Genomic DNA, 17,969 nt, shown 5'->3' on the forward strand with positions numbered 1-17,969 from the left:
ATAAAAGGAAAGAATATTTTAGAAAGAATAGTACGGGGATTAACTTCCCATAAGGAGAAGCAGGTTATCTGCACATCTTAAACCTAGTTCAGTCCTGTTTTTATATTTAAAAGGGCTCTAAAAGAGATTGCTTAGTATGCAGCATTACAGAAACAGTTAACTAAAAGGCACATACAAACAATCTCTTATCAGTGAAAAGTTATAATCACCAAATCAAATTCATCATAATGCTGGGATGTTCTGCATATTTTTTTTCTTTTTTTCAATTTATTTATTTTAATTGGAGGCTAATAACTTTACAATATTGTGATGGGTTTTGCCATACACTGACATGAATCAGCCATAGGTGAACATGTGTCCCCCATCCTGAACGCCCCACCCACCTCCCTCCCCATCCCATCCCTCAGGGTTGTCCCAGTGCACTGGCCTTGAGTGCCCTGTTTCATGCATTGAACTTGGACCAGCGATCTATTCCACATATGGTAATAGACACGTTTCAATGCTATTCTCTCTGCATATTTTATCTCTAGTGAAATTACCCACTATGAGCCAGAACGAGTGTGTGTGCCCAATTAATTGCTCAGTTGTGTCCAACTCTTTGCTACACCATGGACTGTAGCCCACCAGGTTTCTCTGTTCATGGAATTTTCCAGACAAGAATATTGGAGTGGGTTGCCATTTTCTACTCCAGGGGATCCTCCTGGCCCAGGGATCGGAACCTGTGTCTCCTTTACCACAGCTCTACCTGGAAAGCCCATAATCCAATACAGTCAAATTTTAAACTGAATCTGATTTCTGAACAAAACTATTTTCAACAATTGCTTCAAAGTTCTTAGAAAATAATTCAAAGAATGTATTACAACAGTACTGATTGCAGAGTCACTTCCTATTAACAAAAATTATTTGGGCTTCCCTGGTGGCTCAGATGGTAAAGTGTCTGCCTGCAATGTGGGAGACCTGGGTTCAATTTCTGGGTCGGGAAGATCCCCTGGAGAAGGAAATGGCAACCCACTCCAGTATTCATGCCTGGGAAATCCCATGGACCGAGGAGCCTGGTGGACTACAGTCCATAGGGTCGCAAAGAGTTGGACACGACTGAGTGACTTCACTTTCACTTTCCAAGGGTTTATTTATAAAAGTATATAAAATGGTACACAGTATAATTATATGATTTATAAGTATCAGTCTCTCATTTGAAGAATTATAAAATACCAAAGGTGATTAGGTTTGGAAAGAACTTTTGTGAACACCGTTTTGTCTCAGAAATTTCAAAAATCACCTAAAGAAAAAAAAAAGACACAAAGAGGGTATTAGTTACAGTGTCTTGCTCTTAAGAAACCTAATGTCACAAATTATTAACCATGATAAGATTTGCCCATCTGGGTTATAGAATCATAGCATTTCAAGCCAGAAAGACCTTAGAGAGCTTGGCCAATCTTTTATTTAACTGATCAGTCTCAGGTTGCAAAACTAATTATGGCCTTTCTTATCTCCCAATTGTGTGCTATTTTCAAAATACTACTTGCTTCTCTCCCCTTGAAACAGAGAACAGAATTAAAATGCTAAAATAATAATAAATGTATTGAAACATATTACCCTATCTCATCCATTACTGTGATGAGAAACTGCAAAACATGAATTATCTGACCTGAGAAATGAGAACACAAAGAAGATTTGAACTATATGAGATTATGAAAGTTAAAGTAAAAAATAATCAACTAGTCCTTCCTTATTATATGGTTTCATAATAAAATTATGAAGGGTTATTCAATGATTTCAGTGGCAGGTAAAATTAAAACAAATAAAAGGAAATACCCTTGACATGCATAACAAGCCTCCAGAATACACAAGGTCACAGAACAGAGGTCGCATCGTTAAATCCAGTAACATGATTTTAAAATAATCTGGATCATTAGTGAAGCAAATATCTGATTATTTATGTTCAACATAGATATAATTTTCCATAATGGAAAAATTATATTTTGGAATATAAAGAGTCACTAAGGAAGCTTTCTCTTTGTTACAAATTATACTATAACTTAATGTTTTTGTGACCTATACATGCCTTTGGAAAATCAAATGGTGATCACCAGACTAGCAAAAATGTGAGGACTTAACTTTTATATAATATTTATAATATTAACTTTTAAATTTACCATTTCACTTTTAATGCCTAAATCCATTCTAAAGTTTGCTTTCCCCACAGGACTTTTGTTCCATGTAAAATATTTTTCAATTAGTTATTTTGGAAACTAAAGATTTCTTTAACAACTCTACCTCAGATAAGCTTTATGGCCACAGCCAGCAGACCCCTTTCATTTAAACATGCAAAAAATAAAGGTATTACACTTAAAATAAAGAAGAGGTTTTATGATTCTTTGAAAACCACTGTATTAATTTCATTTTCATTCCAACACAGTCTAATAAAAATAGAGACAAAATATATGTGATATCCCTGTTACAGATGATCTAGAGTCCATTTCAATGTTAGAAAAAGTGATTTCAAGATCAGACTCTACTCAAAGGTTTTTATTGTATTTTTAGTGGAAAATTTCTGGTCCCTCCAAATAAGCAGATTTTTGCCAAGCCCCCAAATCCAATGCTTATTATTAGGTTTATATTATGGTGGTTCTTTCAAAATAATTTAAGTTTATTAATGTCATTTCAGATAAACTGATCAATTTGAAATAATTTTCATCATTTGTATCTGTATATTCTCAGCAAACTACCTGAGCTATTTGGTTTCCAAAATCCACTAAAACATGTCACTACATTTAACCCATGTTAATGATTTCATGTCCCTCCCCCCTCCCTCACAAAAAAAAGCACAACACAGAAAAATGTGGATCAAATGCAAGTCAGTTTAAGTAAAAATGTGTTAAGTTTGCTCACAACATCTTCCACATGCAATTTTCTCTCTTACAACTGTGCACAAGTCTCTTCCTTCTTCCAAGAGTCTTTCGAAGCTCTTGGACCACATGGGCTTATCTCTGCTCATCTTTGTACCATCAATAACTAACACATGTCTGGCTCTAAGAGCCCTCCAATATTGAAGTACAGATTTAAAATCAGACAGCCCTATATTAGAATCCCCCACTAACAACTGCCGAACCTCACTATGTCTTAAGTTCCTTCATCTGAAAAATGGAGCTGGCAATCACTATCTTAATTATGATGAGCTTATTTATTAGCTCACTTCCTGGAACATAGGAACGACTCAAACACAGTAACCTCTATCTTTTGCCTGCTTATATGTAACTGTATTTCAGCCATCCACATTAATGCTAAAATTTCATCTCCTTTATCCTCAGCCCTTTAAATCCTCCCAATATAATGCTATAATTATTCCTTGGCAATTTGGCAAATTTATGAGGTCAATATATGCTGAAGCATAAGGTCACCAAAGAGTTTAGCAAACAATGGTAAGGAGGTGGGGAGCTAGCTTTGACTTTTTTTAGGGCTAATCATTTCTTGGACTACTAAAAGCTGTATGGAGCCTCAAGGGAGAAACTAGTGAATATAATCCGCCCTATTAAAAAAAAAAAAAGTCTCTTGACAAGGTACTACCACAAAAGTTATTAGAACTGAGTCATCATAGGATAGATGAACTTTTAACTGGAGAAACAAAGACGACCGTAAAAAAGAAAAAAAAGACATTATTTTGGCAAGAAAACTATAAATAGGGAAGGTGCTAGAAGTGGTCTTATTCAACATCTTTATAAATTATGTAGGAGAGGAAATGTAGATAAAATTTTCCAGGATTTCAAAAGATACTAAGTTTTTCCAGTATGTGAGATGCCAAGTCAGTGGGATAACCTACAAGGTTTCTGAAACTTTATGAGTTAGTAGGAGGAAGACATCAAATAAGATTTAAAGTGGAAAACTATAGGGTTAGACATGTAAGGGAGGAAGCATAGAGACTGTACTTCTTAGGATAAATGGGCCTTAGATAGCATAAATTGGAGCACAGAAGTCACTGTGTTCCCACAGCCAACAAAGCTAACAATGGGCCTGACATCACTCAAGAACAAAAAACATGCTTTTCCCTCCAATTTAAACCCACAGTTCATTTTCACTTAAAACACTACACACAGATCTAGTCTAACATTCCACTACCTACTGAAGGACGAAAAATTATAATTCTAATTTTACAAAGAAAGAAGGGGAAATAAAGATCTAGAAACTGAGGAAAATCCAAGTGAATAAAAATAAATGATCAAGAGGACCACAGGACAGCCCCGTGAAGAAAAACAAGATAGATGAGCACTCTTTCAGTCTGGACAGGTGATGCTTACAAGGAAACAGTGTACAAGTCAAAACTCAACAGGCTCTGTATAATGACAGAGAATATGGACAAGAAATACAGGGCTAAAGAACTGCAGCTGTCAATTCAACTAGAACTCAAATATAAAGTCAAGGAGTTAAACTGAAAAATTCTCAGAAGTTCCAAAAAGAGAGCACTGGTGTGTCTTGAGGAAAACTAAGATATCCGATATAATACAAAATTTTAAAAGTTAAATCATGGAACACCAGTCATACCTTCCCTAACACAGTCCCCAGTGGCATTGCCTAAAGACAGAACAATAGACTCACTCACCGTGGCACCTCACTGATGTGCTCATCGACTTTTCATCCTGTCTTTCCCATGTTACTTCTGTTTATGCTCTGTGTTTATTTTTTGATAGTGTATCATCCATGATTTTAAACATCTTTCCCCTTAGAGTAAGATTCAGGTTATCTCTGACACATATGGCATGAAGTTTATTCATATTGCATAAATATTTAACAATTCCATTCGTAAGAAAGACATTATTCACAAACTGAAGATGTAAAATATTATTGTTAAACTGCATTATACCTTCCAGGTTTAGAAGAAATGAGCCAAAAAAGAAATCTATGGTCTCATGGTAAGTCAGCTGCATGCTAGTAAGTTGTTGGAAAAACATCTAAGAATGCTTAATAACACCTTTCAAACCACAATTATAAATACATAAAATCTCAAATAAAAGAGGAGCTAGACAGTATCTGATAAAAACCTATACAAACATCTATAAGTGCATTATATCATAGAAATGCACAAAGGAATGAAAACTGTCTAGATTCAAGTCATATCTAGCAATACATTTCATATGTTTGTGCCATTTTTAACTTTAGCCATTAGAATCCATTTCTTTAAATGTTTCAAGCATGGTCATTTCATAAAAATAGTATGAGTGAAATTACATAATAAGTAATTTCATAAAATAAAAATTCATCTTGCTATTACTATCATTTCCATAATATTATTAAAGTATTTTAAGATCATGCCTACAGAATACCAAGTCATCATTCCAATTATACTAACTCAGTCAAAACTCCAATCAGTCAGAGGATAGAATAGTCAGGAAGGGTCATGAAAATACTCCATGGAGATTAAGGATCATAGAAATGAGAATGTTTTAATCCCCTCTGGCTCAGGAAAAGTAGAGAAAACAGTGTTTTCAAATCAAGTGCAAAACTGAGAAAAAGTAAAGAGGGGAGGCATGACTGGGATGGTGGAGAGTACAAGAGAACAGAAATGAGCAATGGTGTACTCACAGACCTGAGGAGACGAAGAGCTGCGATTCCAACACACAGATCACTGCAGATGGTGGCAAAGGCTTTTTGCTGTTGTTTTTGTTTTGTTTTGTTTTTTAAGTTAAATATGCTTTAAATATCTTTAAACCGCTAAGCAGGAAATATTCAAGAAATGAAGGTATTACGTCATAGTCCTGGTTCAAGAATATAAAACACACCGCCACGCTCTTGATGCCAAAGGATAAATTTTACAGTCAGAAGAATCTGAAACTTCAGTTTTTCTGAGCAATTTTCAAATTCTTCATGACTCTGTGAAGCAACAATCTAAGAGAATGCAGAAAATGTAGGCACATCTTTGATGTGCTTAAAGCACAGACTGTTTCAAGGCAATGTATTTATAAGTTTTAGATTTTCTATTTTCAGAAACAATAACACCTGCTTTTCTCAGTAAAAGGTGTCAAGACAAACTGGAAGACATATTTGGAAGAAGTTAATTTATATATGACTGTTTTATCTCAGCTTTAACATATTCTATGGAATGCTAAAAATGATAAAAAAAAATTTAGATACTTTTAAGTTAGATGATTAGGAATTGCTTACATAGTCTTTACTGAACAAGCAAGCATACATTATTCCACAAATATGCATAATTATGGAGTAGGAAATGCCTAATTTGCCTACAAAAATTGGAAGAGTTTGATGACTGAAGCAAGGAGTGAATCACATCCACGGAGAATTACTAAAAAAAACATAATCAAACATAAATGCCACAGAACACAAAGATCATTTTCCAAATTGGTTCCAGAAACAGCTCCTAGGTAAATTTCCATGAAAAGCTAATTTAATTCAATTAAACAGTATAGCATGGTTTTCTTCTTCAGAAAGAATTTAAACATTTTCATTTGCTACAGATGTTAAAGATAAGTGTTTAAAAGCATGATTGATTTAATCTTGAGATAAAGATTCAAAACTGTTGAAATATTTTGAATGGAAAAGGACTTACTGAACAAACATATTTTAACCACAACAGCATCCCTCACTTATAAAGTATACAGAGTAAAACTTACAACATTTAGTATTTTTTACATCTTTACACTATGTACTGACATACAGATGCAACACTGTTTCTCACTTAAACTATAAAATTACAAGACAAGATAAAATAGAGAACCACACATTAGTATATTATTAGAATCCTACAACTCAAACATGCAATGGAAGGAAGAAAGCATCATTTAAAAATTGAGTAACGGTTAAATTTATCCCGGAATAATTCAGGTTTCCCTGCATAACTTTTCCGAGTTAATCTCAACATTATATAAGTTCACTCAGGCACTCAGGATGACTAAGTACTGCCTCCAAAGCAGACTGGTCATGGGTTCTGGTGCGTCCATCTGGCTGCCGGCTAGAATACTGGAATGACTCATAAATGAAGCAACCTGAGGTCACCTACTCCAGGTCTCTTAAACAGAACTGCCAGCTGCTTACCAGGTGGTTCCAATTTCCGAGAATACTTAAAATGAGAAGCTCGTTCTAGATACACCATTTTATTTTCATATTGTCTCTGCCCACAGATCTGGGGAGGTAAGGAAGGAAGCTCTTTTGAGATGTAGATTACCAATCATCTGAAGGCCAGAAGTCATTACGAGTCTGGGATTGAGAATAATACATAAAGTAAAGTGAAAAAGAAAGGCAAGACACAAAATCATATTATACTATACTCTTAATCATATAAAGAAAAGAAAAAAAGACCCCAAAAGTTAATAAGCTATCTGTGTGGTAGAAAAGAGTGGTTTTAACTGTTAGAATTCTCTGTACTTCCCAAGTTCACTTCAAGGAATATGCATTCTTTATTAGAAAAATAAAACAGTTAGTAGATTTTTAGAAGACTGTAAACCTTGGCTCTGTGAGCCTCAGTGGCCCTGAGTATACTTACATCTATCTATACAAGCAGAAAGTCTTTCTCTCGGTAATGAAGAAAAACATTCATTTTACCTTCAAAAAGAAAAAGGGGGAAAGGGAGGGGAACAAGAACTGGATTCCCACTCTATAACAAGTGTGACAGGTAGAGGAACAAGTCTCATCTCTCAGGACACAACAGATTGGTGAAATATTTAGCCAATTATTTGTATCAATTTTTCCAAAAATTTGTTCTGAGGAACATTCGTCCAGTGATATATGCAGGGAAAAATATAAGCCCCAAGGTCAAAACACCCCTTGTGGGGATGGTTGCCATGCATATTAGCATAATTAAGGCTCACACAAGGCTTCAGTTTAAACATATCAGCAACTCCCAGACTTCTCTGATCATTTATTTACTTATTGAATGCCTCTGTGGTGTTTATTATGTACCTGACATTGTTCTAAACACTATACAAATATTCACTATTCTAATCCTCAAACCGAGGACATAATCACTATTATTGCCATTTCCATCTTACAGATGATGAAGCTGAAACACAAAAGGTTCAGCAACTTGTTCAAGGCCACACATCTATCAAGTGACAGAAAAAGGCAAACTCCAGAGTACTCACAGTTCAGCAGTAGGCTAGGCTGCCACCCACGCGACCCTTCTTGAGCTATACAACCTGATATCCAAAAAACCTCTGTTCCATTGGAACATATCATGAAAACAATGCAATCAACTAAAATACACAAGTATATGTAAACTGTGTATCTGAATTAGCTGGATAAACTCACAATGCTTCGAACTCCAATTTCTCACTGAATACGTGATGAGATAGAAATAACTTGCCATGGTGTTCAACCTAAAAATTTTAAGAATTGCTAAACAAGAGAAATTTGGTTAGACTGTTTTCCCTCTCTGTGGTCACTGAATAAGTTACAAACTTGATTTATAAATATAATGTTTAGTTTTTTACTTCTTGACTCCTCCCCAGTCTTCAACCCAAGTAAAGACAAACATCTGCCTTTTTGTACCTACGCTGAGCACAGTGCATTGTTCTAAGTAGCAACTCTAAAGTATGTACCATGTTAATAAATGAATAAAAGAGTGAGTGAAACCAAAGCACCTATGTGAAAATTTACAGACTATAAAGCAAAGAAGTGAAGCCAATAAACTGGTTGAGAGAAAAGTATTTATATAAGAATAGTGTAAGTTTTCTGTGCCACTGTTGCATAGATAGAAGAAGCAAGTAAATTTGGTGGAAAGCAGGTGTCCAACAAGGTAAGGGGAGTTGACTGCTCTTATCAATTGAAGAAGGCTCCGAAAAGGAGGCAGCTTTTCAGAAGCTAAATCAACAGAAAACAGGACCTTAATCGTTACAAATTTCTGAAAAATTGAAGAGGATTTATTTGCAAACAATTTAATAAGGTACAGGTGCAGTGTAAAAGAACCTGAAGGATAGTGCAATAAATCAGGGGAGCTAACTCCAGAGATTACTGGAGTCCTGGGGAAGAAACTGACACAGAAGACTAGCTGAAGAGCAGAAGTGACAGTATGAGCAGGGACACAGGCTGCCCAAGCTGATCCATCAACTTGGAGCAAACCAAAGAATCAATACCCGTTTCTCTACCCTTGTCCCTCTAATCCGTCTCCGGAGGTCCCCAGTGACATAAGCCATCTGGAAATTAACGCAGTCCAGCCAGGTATCATCCTGGACAGAGGACATAAAGTACAAGGGTTGAGAGCAGACCTGGAGAGGCAGACAGAAGGCACTTCACACAGAAGCCAGTGGGTATAAAGCAAGAGGTTTTAGCAAAATGAAGTTAGACAGGAAGAGAGAACATTCAGATACAGAAGAGACAGCTTAACTGAAAAGGATCTAAAGAAACAGTGAAGCAGAATTGCTAGATACAAACAACCAACTTGCCTGTAAGCCCATCTGAGCAGAACACACTTGTTAACAAAAGGATTTAGGGATAATCCCCCGTTATGTGTACCAGTGTGGCTAAATGCTTATTGGACAACAGCAGAACAGTAGCTTGTTTCCAGAAAAGAAACTGATGATAATGTAATACCTTTTACAGATGGTTGTAAACTCTTTTAGTTAGATAAAACTCACTGATTTCTATCAAGAGATTAATTTAGACAAAGGCACCATCATTACAGACCTCCTTGGAATCACCTCAGATTCATAAATCAACAAATTAACGAATGACAGACGTGTCTGTACTTGTTTTAACCCGTATCTATCTAATTGCTATAAAAATGACTAAAATGTTTATCTTAAGACAGCCAGGCAAGAAATCTTATACAGAGATATACTGGATTGTATCTCTTTTCCTTCAGCCAATAAGTAAATGCAAACTACAGAAAAATCATTTCCAAACTTGCTACTTATTACCTTGTAAGCTGAAGGCACATGCAGCCATATACTTGTTGAAAGACAGGAAAAATAAAGTCAGCGGAATCAAAACTAGGGATCTCCAGTAGATTGCATTCAATGGCATTCCACACATATTTACTGAATGTTTACTGTATGCTCTTTGCAAAGGCTGGGATATGACAGGTGAGACTCAAATCTAAAATGTGGACTTCACAGTGAAGTCTTTCAAGAAGCAGACAAAGTTTTCAAAGCTGAGGGGTAGAAAAATATGACACACTAACATGATCAGAGAAATTCCAACTTGCTTCCTTTCGTTTGTAACTGGAACACAAACTTAATGTATACTGAAGTGAAGAGAGGTTAGCCGAGCAACCCCAGGTAGAGTCCAAGGCTCACATTGAGTCTGAAAGAACCTCGCCACGACACCTCCCAAGGCATTCTGCAGCCTTGGAGTCAAGAAGCTTGCTTCCAGCCCAAGACATATTTGAGGGAAGATAAAGAGGAGACATGAAGTTTCCCTGGTGGCTCAGATGGTAAAGAAACTGCCCGCAATGTGGGAGACTTGGGTTCAATCCCTGGGTTGGGAAGATCTCCTGGAGAAGGGAATGGCAACCCACTCCAGTATTCTTGCCTGGAGAATCCCATGGGCAGAGAAGCCTGGGGGTCATGGAGTCGCAGAGTCAGATATGACTGAGCAACTAACATTTTTCAAAGAGGTGACATATGGGAACTGTGAGGTGCTGAGGTCTGCAATTTCAAAGAAAAAGCAACTACTGAACCAGTGGACTGCTGCAGTATAGATCAACAGTGGGGGCGGGAGAGTGATGAGTGGATGGAGACCACACATTATGACTCATGATTCAACCCAGAGACTCTTACTCAGTGATAAGAACAATGTCTGATCAATCTCTCAGGGTTCCACCCTTGGCCAAACCACCAAACTCAGCCAGATCTTTCTCACAGCTCTCTGCATCATCTTCAGATATGCTTGCTCACACTACAGACAGACATGCTAAGTCACATTCATTCAATTCTGTTTAAAACCCTCCTGGGTAGGTCAATAAAATGTACTTTGAATAAAATGCATACTTTCTAACACCAGCCTGGCAATCTCTCTGACCTCATTTCTACCATTTCCCCTGACTGCCAGGGTGCCCAGCCTGCTGCTGCTATAGTGAAAGTCTTATGATGCCCAGAAGTTCACTGACAGAAGTTCTCCCAGATCTTCACTGCGCTGGCTCTTTCCTGTTCAGAAACATCCTTAAAGAGGCCTTCCTTGACCACCTCACACGAAGCAGCCCCGGTCACTAAACTATCATATTACCCTGCCTTATTTTCATAATGGCAATTTACACCACTGAAAATTATCTTTTGTGCTTGTTTATAATTCATTGTTTTCACTCTCTACAATGAGAGTTCAGTGACAGCAAGGGTCTTATGTCTCTTTTGGCTGCAATGTCCTGAAGTATACAACAATGACAGGCACAAACATTTAAGTAAAAATGAATGTAATTAAGATAATTAGCATATATGTGGATGTTCTAAAATTCATGAAAACAGATTATTGCTGAATGTAAACCAGGAATTACCTTTTTAATTTTTATTTTATATTGGAGTATACCCAATTAACAATGTTGTGATAGTTTCAGGTGGACAGCAAAGGGCTTTTTTCTCTTAATACTAAAGATGAGCTTTAAAAATAATCAGAAGTAATATAAAATGTCCCTCTTTTCCACTCCAAATCTTCATTTTTCTCTCCAGACTACCTCTAAAAAGTTTCCATTTTCCTTAATTTTAATTATTAATTCCATGTGAGTGACTTTTAAATCTCTCTGTCTAGCTCTGGCCCCTTCCTCTCCCTGAATTCTGGCCTGCCTCTATATACTACAACACTTCTACTTCAATTTCTGCCATCACATCACATTTGGTACATGGAAACCTGAAATTAGTATCCTTTGGGCAAACGCAGTTTCTCCTTCTACTCTTAACACTTTTATCAACCATCCTTCAGATACCCAGAATTAAAACCCAGAAATGATCTTGATCATTAAATTCAAGAACTGGAAGGAAGATTGGAAAACATCAAGTGAAGCGGTCTTCAAGATTTTTTTTTAAACTGTGTTAGTCTTCTTTCAAACAAAAGCTCACAGAGAAGTCTGATATGTAAAACAGATGAATCTGCAGTTGTTCTGGGAGTTCAACTGGTGGTCTCTGAAGAGACTTCAAAAAGAGCCCTTAATCTGGTCCAAACTTCCTTTCTTTTCTCCCCAGCCCTCTTCAACATACACACTGGAAGTTACAGAGGAGACAGTTTAAGTCCAGAGAGCTTAAATCTTCTTTGCAGGTAGAAATAATCAGTCTACACTAGCTGACACAGCACCCAAAACAATGCTTAACACCTAAGAGCACTTAGGCAACTTTCTAAAAGATATTATGTTCATGCATATGTAGAATATGATTGTAAGTTATTGCAAATTGATAACTTCAGACATGACTCTTATTGGTTTGCCTGAGAAAGAATCTTCAGAGTTTAAGTAACTGTTTGCTTCTAATGACAGACAGATATACTCATTTTAAGTGGAAGAAGCCAGGCATGAGTTCAGTAAAAAGGAAAAAAAAAACAACTGTGGCACAGTGAATGTAAGGTCTCAGTTCTATGGCCCACGTGACTTCACTGTCTAGTTCTGAGCATGGTTTTCAAATTGTTTGGGCCTTGTCTGCTTCAACGTTAATATTAATGTGTGATGAAATGCTCTTGAGGACTCTTTCAACACTCAGTCTATGCTCTATTATACCATGCTAACGTATTTCCCTGGAGCTACCACATCTACAAAATATAAGCATCGTAAGTTAGAGACAAATTGGAAGAGAACAAATCATTCTTGAAGGATTTTTTGAGTGTCATGTGGCAGGTACTGTGCTGGGCCATCTGAAACCCAGAGAAACTAAGAAAAGGACCATATCCCATCTCAGAGAGGCAGAGATAAGGTGGCTTAAAAACATTAGGGAAGGCTGTGCTAGGTTGGAGTAGATGAAAACTGATTTTAGATTTAAATGATAAGTATGAGTGCTGAGGAAAAGTGAAGGGCACTATATGTATCCCCCCCCCAAAAAATTACATTTTTAACTGCCTTATTCTTTTAAGTAAACAATACAATCAGTATTTACTGTAGCAAAAATAAGTTATCAGGCCATCTCAGTTTTCAAAGTTTATGAAGAAAAAAATAAGTCAATTTCTTTTTGATAAATCGTTAACAACTAGAACATTCTGAAGGGCAAATATGAACACACCATGAGTAGAGGCAGCACGTCACTCAGGAACACGAATCTAACAGGCAATTTCAGACAACCCTGCCCAGGCTAAACGCTGTGTAGCACCTGGCAGACAAGGTGGCAAAGCCCCTATAAATAGTGATGATTCACTAACATGACATAAATCAAGACTTTAACTCACCAAAAACTAACATTTTGATTTAAAATCACAAGTCAGTGCCATTAAAATTCATCAACAGACCCCAGCACATGAGTAATGAGATCGTATCAACTCATATCTTGTGACCAAAAGGAAAAGGTGGTTTTTCTAAATGGTAATTCAGATTGGACAAATAACACACTGTATCAAGTTTTGTAGCCCTAGGCCATATTTTGCTAAAAACAAAGGTACATTATGCATGACTAAAGAAAACAGTGAAAATCAGAGCAATTAATTTCCAGCTATGTTTCCCATAAAGAAAAAAACCACCATCACTGCTATGATTTGCTTATAGCACGCAATCTTTTTTTTTTTTGCATCGTACAATGATCTAAGTGTGTAATAACTTGCATATTTCACTAAGATGTAATATCCTTCAAAACATCCTTGTAGTGAAAGTTTTCCAAAGAAATTATTGATCTCTGGAATGTCTCGTGTTTTAAAATGACTGACAAATCCTTTTCTATTTTCTTTGCAGTTAGAAATAATTCTTCTTGATCACTAGAGTGTAAAGAGGTATAAGAGTACAAAGACTGAATATTTTCTTAAAGACAAATGTCTCAGTTGACACAGGACATTTCCCATGATTTTCCCAAAACAATAATTAGGAGAGCTGTCACTAGGATCCTAAAAAAAGTATGTAAGAAAAACAGTTATTAGTTGGCAACAATTTAGGAGAGGGAGAAATTTCCTTAAGCGCTCTTTCAAATTATTTTCAAATACTTGTTAGCTAACTCCTCTCATTACTGATGGAGCCTCTTGTGTTTCTTTCCAGAATCTAGGAGCGTTTTCTCAGGTGGATCTGCTTCACTGTGGATACATCTGATACATTCTCTTTATATGTCAGGGGCAGTAAGCAGCTCTCTCCTGTTTTGCTTCATTGGCACCTTTGTGGCTTCTCTGTTACTGACCTCACCTTGGTGAAAAGGAAACTAAGAACAATTCCTAATAACTCAAGGAAACCAGTGTTCTCATTCCATGGAGAACAAATTCGAAGGGTCCAAGACCCAGATGAAGAGGTACGGCTCAAAAGGAATAAGGCATCACACACACAACTTCCAGAGGATCTTCTCTAGTGTCAAATAATCCTAACACCGCAAGGGACTGACAGAAATACGGAGCCCTGATAGAAACGGACCAGTAGATGGATGGGTGCGGAGAGAAGAGTGAGACAAGGGCAGAAAGTCAGCCTCTAAATGAGAGAGACAAAAGTGTGGGAGGCTGGGTGGAAGATAAAGCGATAGGGAGGGACACACTGAGAAACAGAAAAGACGAGGACAAGAAAGAAACAGGGGGAAAGAGAGAGTGTGGGTGGGGGAGAGGAAGAAAGAAACAGAGAATGGAAGGAAGAAGGCAGAGAAACATTGAGAACTTGTGAGAGAGAGCGACAGACAGGAAGAGGGGCACCAGAGGCAGTGTCGCCAGGTCTCAGGCGAAAGGACCGGCCCGCTGCGCACTTTCTCCCGCCGCAGGCTGGGTCTCGGGAGGCAGCCGGGGCAGGTGGCTCCACACGGAGCTGGGGCCCCCAAGTCCAGTCTCGGCGGGCTCGGCGCCTCCAGCGGCGGCTAGGTTCCTCCGGTCTCCCCGACTCCCGGGTTGCCCTCCCGGCCCCCATCCCTCCGCTCCCTGGGCGCACAGGTCCCGACTCCCCGCCTCGGTGCGTCCCTCCTTCCCGACCCCGAGCACGTGTCCCACCCGCAGCCGCCTCTGCCCCCGGACTGAGGCACTGGGGCCGGGGATCCCGGCAGAGCCGCCGGCGCACAAAGCCCCCTGGGCGGCCGCCGCCCCCACGGCGTGCGGCTCGCTCTCCCCTCGTCGGCGAGCCCGCCCAGCCCTGCGCCCGGGTGCGGCCCGTCCCGCACCGCCTTCAGCCCGCCTGCTCGGCTCCACGGCCCCCCGCACGCGAGCCGGGCGCCCGCCCTCCAGCCCTCTGCCCGCGCGCGCCTTACCCGCCGCCGCGCCCCGGCACTGGCGTCCTCGGCGCCGCCGCCCCGCGGTCCCGGGTCCCCGCCCGTCCCGGCGCCCCGCAGGCCCGCGCCCACTCCGTGCCCCGCGCACGGCCGCGCCGTCAACTTCTGGCCGCCGTGGCCGCTCTGCCGCCGCCGCGGGACTTTTTTTTTTTCCCTCTAGCTCCTCTGCTGCCTCTGGAATTTTTTTTTTTTTTCACTTGCTCTCTCCAGCTCCCACTAGTGATTGGAGCCTGAGAGCCAAGTACTTAGCGGAGGGATTACTCTTCTCGACGCACTTGGAGCTGCCCCAGCGCCGCCGCCTGTGTCTGGAAGGGCGAGCGGACTTGGGGAGCCGGCTGCCTCCCGCCCTTCTACCGCCCCGCATCCCCTGAATCGAGGAGGGGCACTTCCCAGCTCGGTCTGCCTCTTAGAGCCTCACCTCCGTTTCAATCACAGATGCTTTCTCCGTCATGTGCAAGAAGGGGTTTCAAAAAAAAAAAAAAAATACAGGTTTGAGGAACAAAGGTGGGATTACTGTACACTGAGAGCTTGGAAGGGGCTCCCAAAACTATCTAGCGCAGTGGACTGAAACTCATCAAGGCCATTGACACTTTGGAGAAGTTGATAAAAACTTTAACACACCTCGTAAAAAATACACTTAGACGGCAAATTATGCCTGCAGTTTTGGACGAGGAGTGTAAGAACCCTGAAACAGGTGGGCCTCCTAGGGAAAAGAAACATTTCCTTTCTTCAAATATTTTGAGATTCTCACACACACAAAAAAGAACAAGGAAACATCTTCCATTTGTATTTGATGAAATTTTACAATCAGCATGTTTATTTCAGGGAAGTATGTAATTTCTTTACTTTGTGATTTCCTTGCTAAATCTTTAAGTGTTGAAATATTTTCTAAGGAGATAAATATAAATATAAATTAAGCTAGTCTTTCAGGAAACTTGGGGATAAGAGTTAACTTTTTAAAATCAGCTATTTTGTCCACAGTATTTTCCAGGGAGACATCTAATAACTTCCAAATACTTTTTTCCTCCCGGTGCCTTTCAGTTATTTATCCTCCAGAATTAATGTCCTCCTTTTGTAAAATTTTTCCATCTTCCATATATATTGATAAACTCTCTCTAGGCACCAAGTGTGTGATTCAAATCATTTAATACCATTGCACTCTGATGTAGTTTTCCAATTTTTTTTGTATCTGTCTCTATTGTCTAATTCTTAGCCTACCATTTTCTTTTCACCTCCTCCCTTTTCTTAAATTATTCCCATTTAATGATTTTAAGCTAAACATTAAATACAATCCTTTGAGCTTACAAGAAATTCAACTATATATAAATACATTTTATGCAACTCCCACTCAAGAGCAGGTGGTCATCCAGGCATGTACTGATGAGCCTGTAAAATGTAGGCATATTTTCTCCAAAGACATGTTAATGTCCCCACAGAAGTCTATTTGCCCCCAGTACATATCTGGACCATGATATTATCAGGACTAACCTGCGTTCTGGTTTCTCGATGCCAGACTGAAAGGAAAGTTCTGTTTAGTATAACACTAGAAATTTTCCAAAACATTTGTCATTGGCACCATCTCACCCCTCTTACGCAACCTACATTCTAGCCCTTAGTACAAGTAATCATCTTACTCTCTCCAAAATCCCAAGGTAGAATCTACATATTTCACCCTTACCAAATTCTCTGTGCTCCTAAATTACCTTCCTCAGTGTCCTCTAATTTCTTATCATCTCCATCTTCTGACATTAACTAGGTTTAAAGAGGAAATAAATCTGATTGAATCGATCCCCTCTACTGTGTGAATTACTGGTAACTTTAATTTGACTATTTTTTCCTCTTAGAGTTTCAATCCTCACAAACTACTGTGAAATAAATGAGACATTAAAGAAGTTTTGCAGCAGAGAGTGTGTGGGTTACAGTACAGCTTTTCAGAAGCTGTGCTAAGAACTGACTTAAATCTATTCAGCAAATATCCTTGTAAGCATCAGTATACTGGACGTAACACACTAATACAAAGAGTATAAGCATCTCTGGGTAGGGAAGACATATTAAATAACATATTTTTAAAATTCCAAATCAGAGGAATGAAGAAATTTTTAAAAATTTTAAAAAGCACTCTGGGTGAGAGAGAATCAGAGAGGACAGTCAAGGAAACTGAAGTACACCTTGGAAGGTAGCATTTCAATAGGCAGGGATGAGGAGTCTGGGGTATAAGCTACTCAACAATCTACTTTCACTGAGTACCCACGGTATGCCATGCACTGGTGTCTCAGATTTTAAATTCTGTCTGTCTCTTCTTGAAACCTATAAGAGACAACATACATACATACATATTTTTTAAATTAGAATAGTCTAAGAGAAATACAGTAATTAGTATATGAATGTACATCGATTGGAACACAGAAAAAGGAACTATTCTGCTTGGGAATGGCCGGAAAAACTGCACGGAACAGCCACATTTTATCAGGTCCCTGAAGGATCTTCAGAGACCAAAAAGCAGAAAGAGAATAAGCATTCTAAGTAAAGGGAACAGAATGAAAAAGCATAGTATACTTAGGGAACAGCTGGTAGCTCAGTGCTGCAAGTTATGAGGAGAAGGTACAAGAGATGAACCTCAGTGTTCAGGAATGACCTGGTCAGATATGCCAATGAAATAGATTTTTCCTTGTGAGGTGATGT

At 38.8% G+C, this 17,969-nt stretch overlaps 1 protein-coding gene across 2 annotated transcripts in view; it reads right to left on the reverse strand.

The window, feature by feature from the left end:
- BMPR1B (bone morphogenetic protein receptor type 1B) overlaps positions 1–15,330 on the reverse strand; it is a 448,166-nt gene extending 432,836 nt beyond the window's left edge. For both annotated transcript variants that reach the window (XM_018049153.1, XM_018049148.1), the window contains exon 1: positions 15,267–15,330. The gene's annotated coding sequence lies outside the window, so the exon portion shown is untranslated. The remainder of the gene's footprint in view (positions 1–15,266) is intronic.

Source organism: Capra hircus, chromosome 6 (assembly GCF_001704415.2).
Source record: "Capra hircus breed San Clemente chromosome 6, ASM170441v1, whole genome shotgun sequence".
NCBI classification, from domain to species: domain Eukaryota; kingdom Metazoa; phylum Chordata; class Mammalia; order Artiodactyla; family Bovidae; genus Capra; species Capra hircus.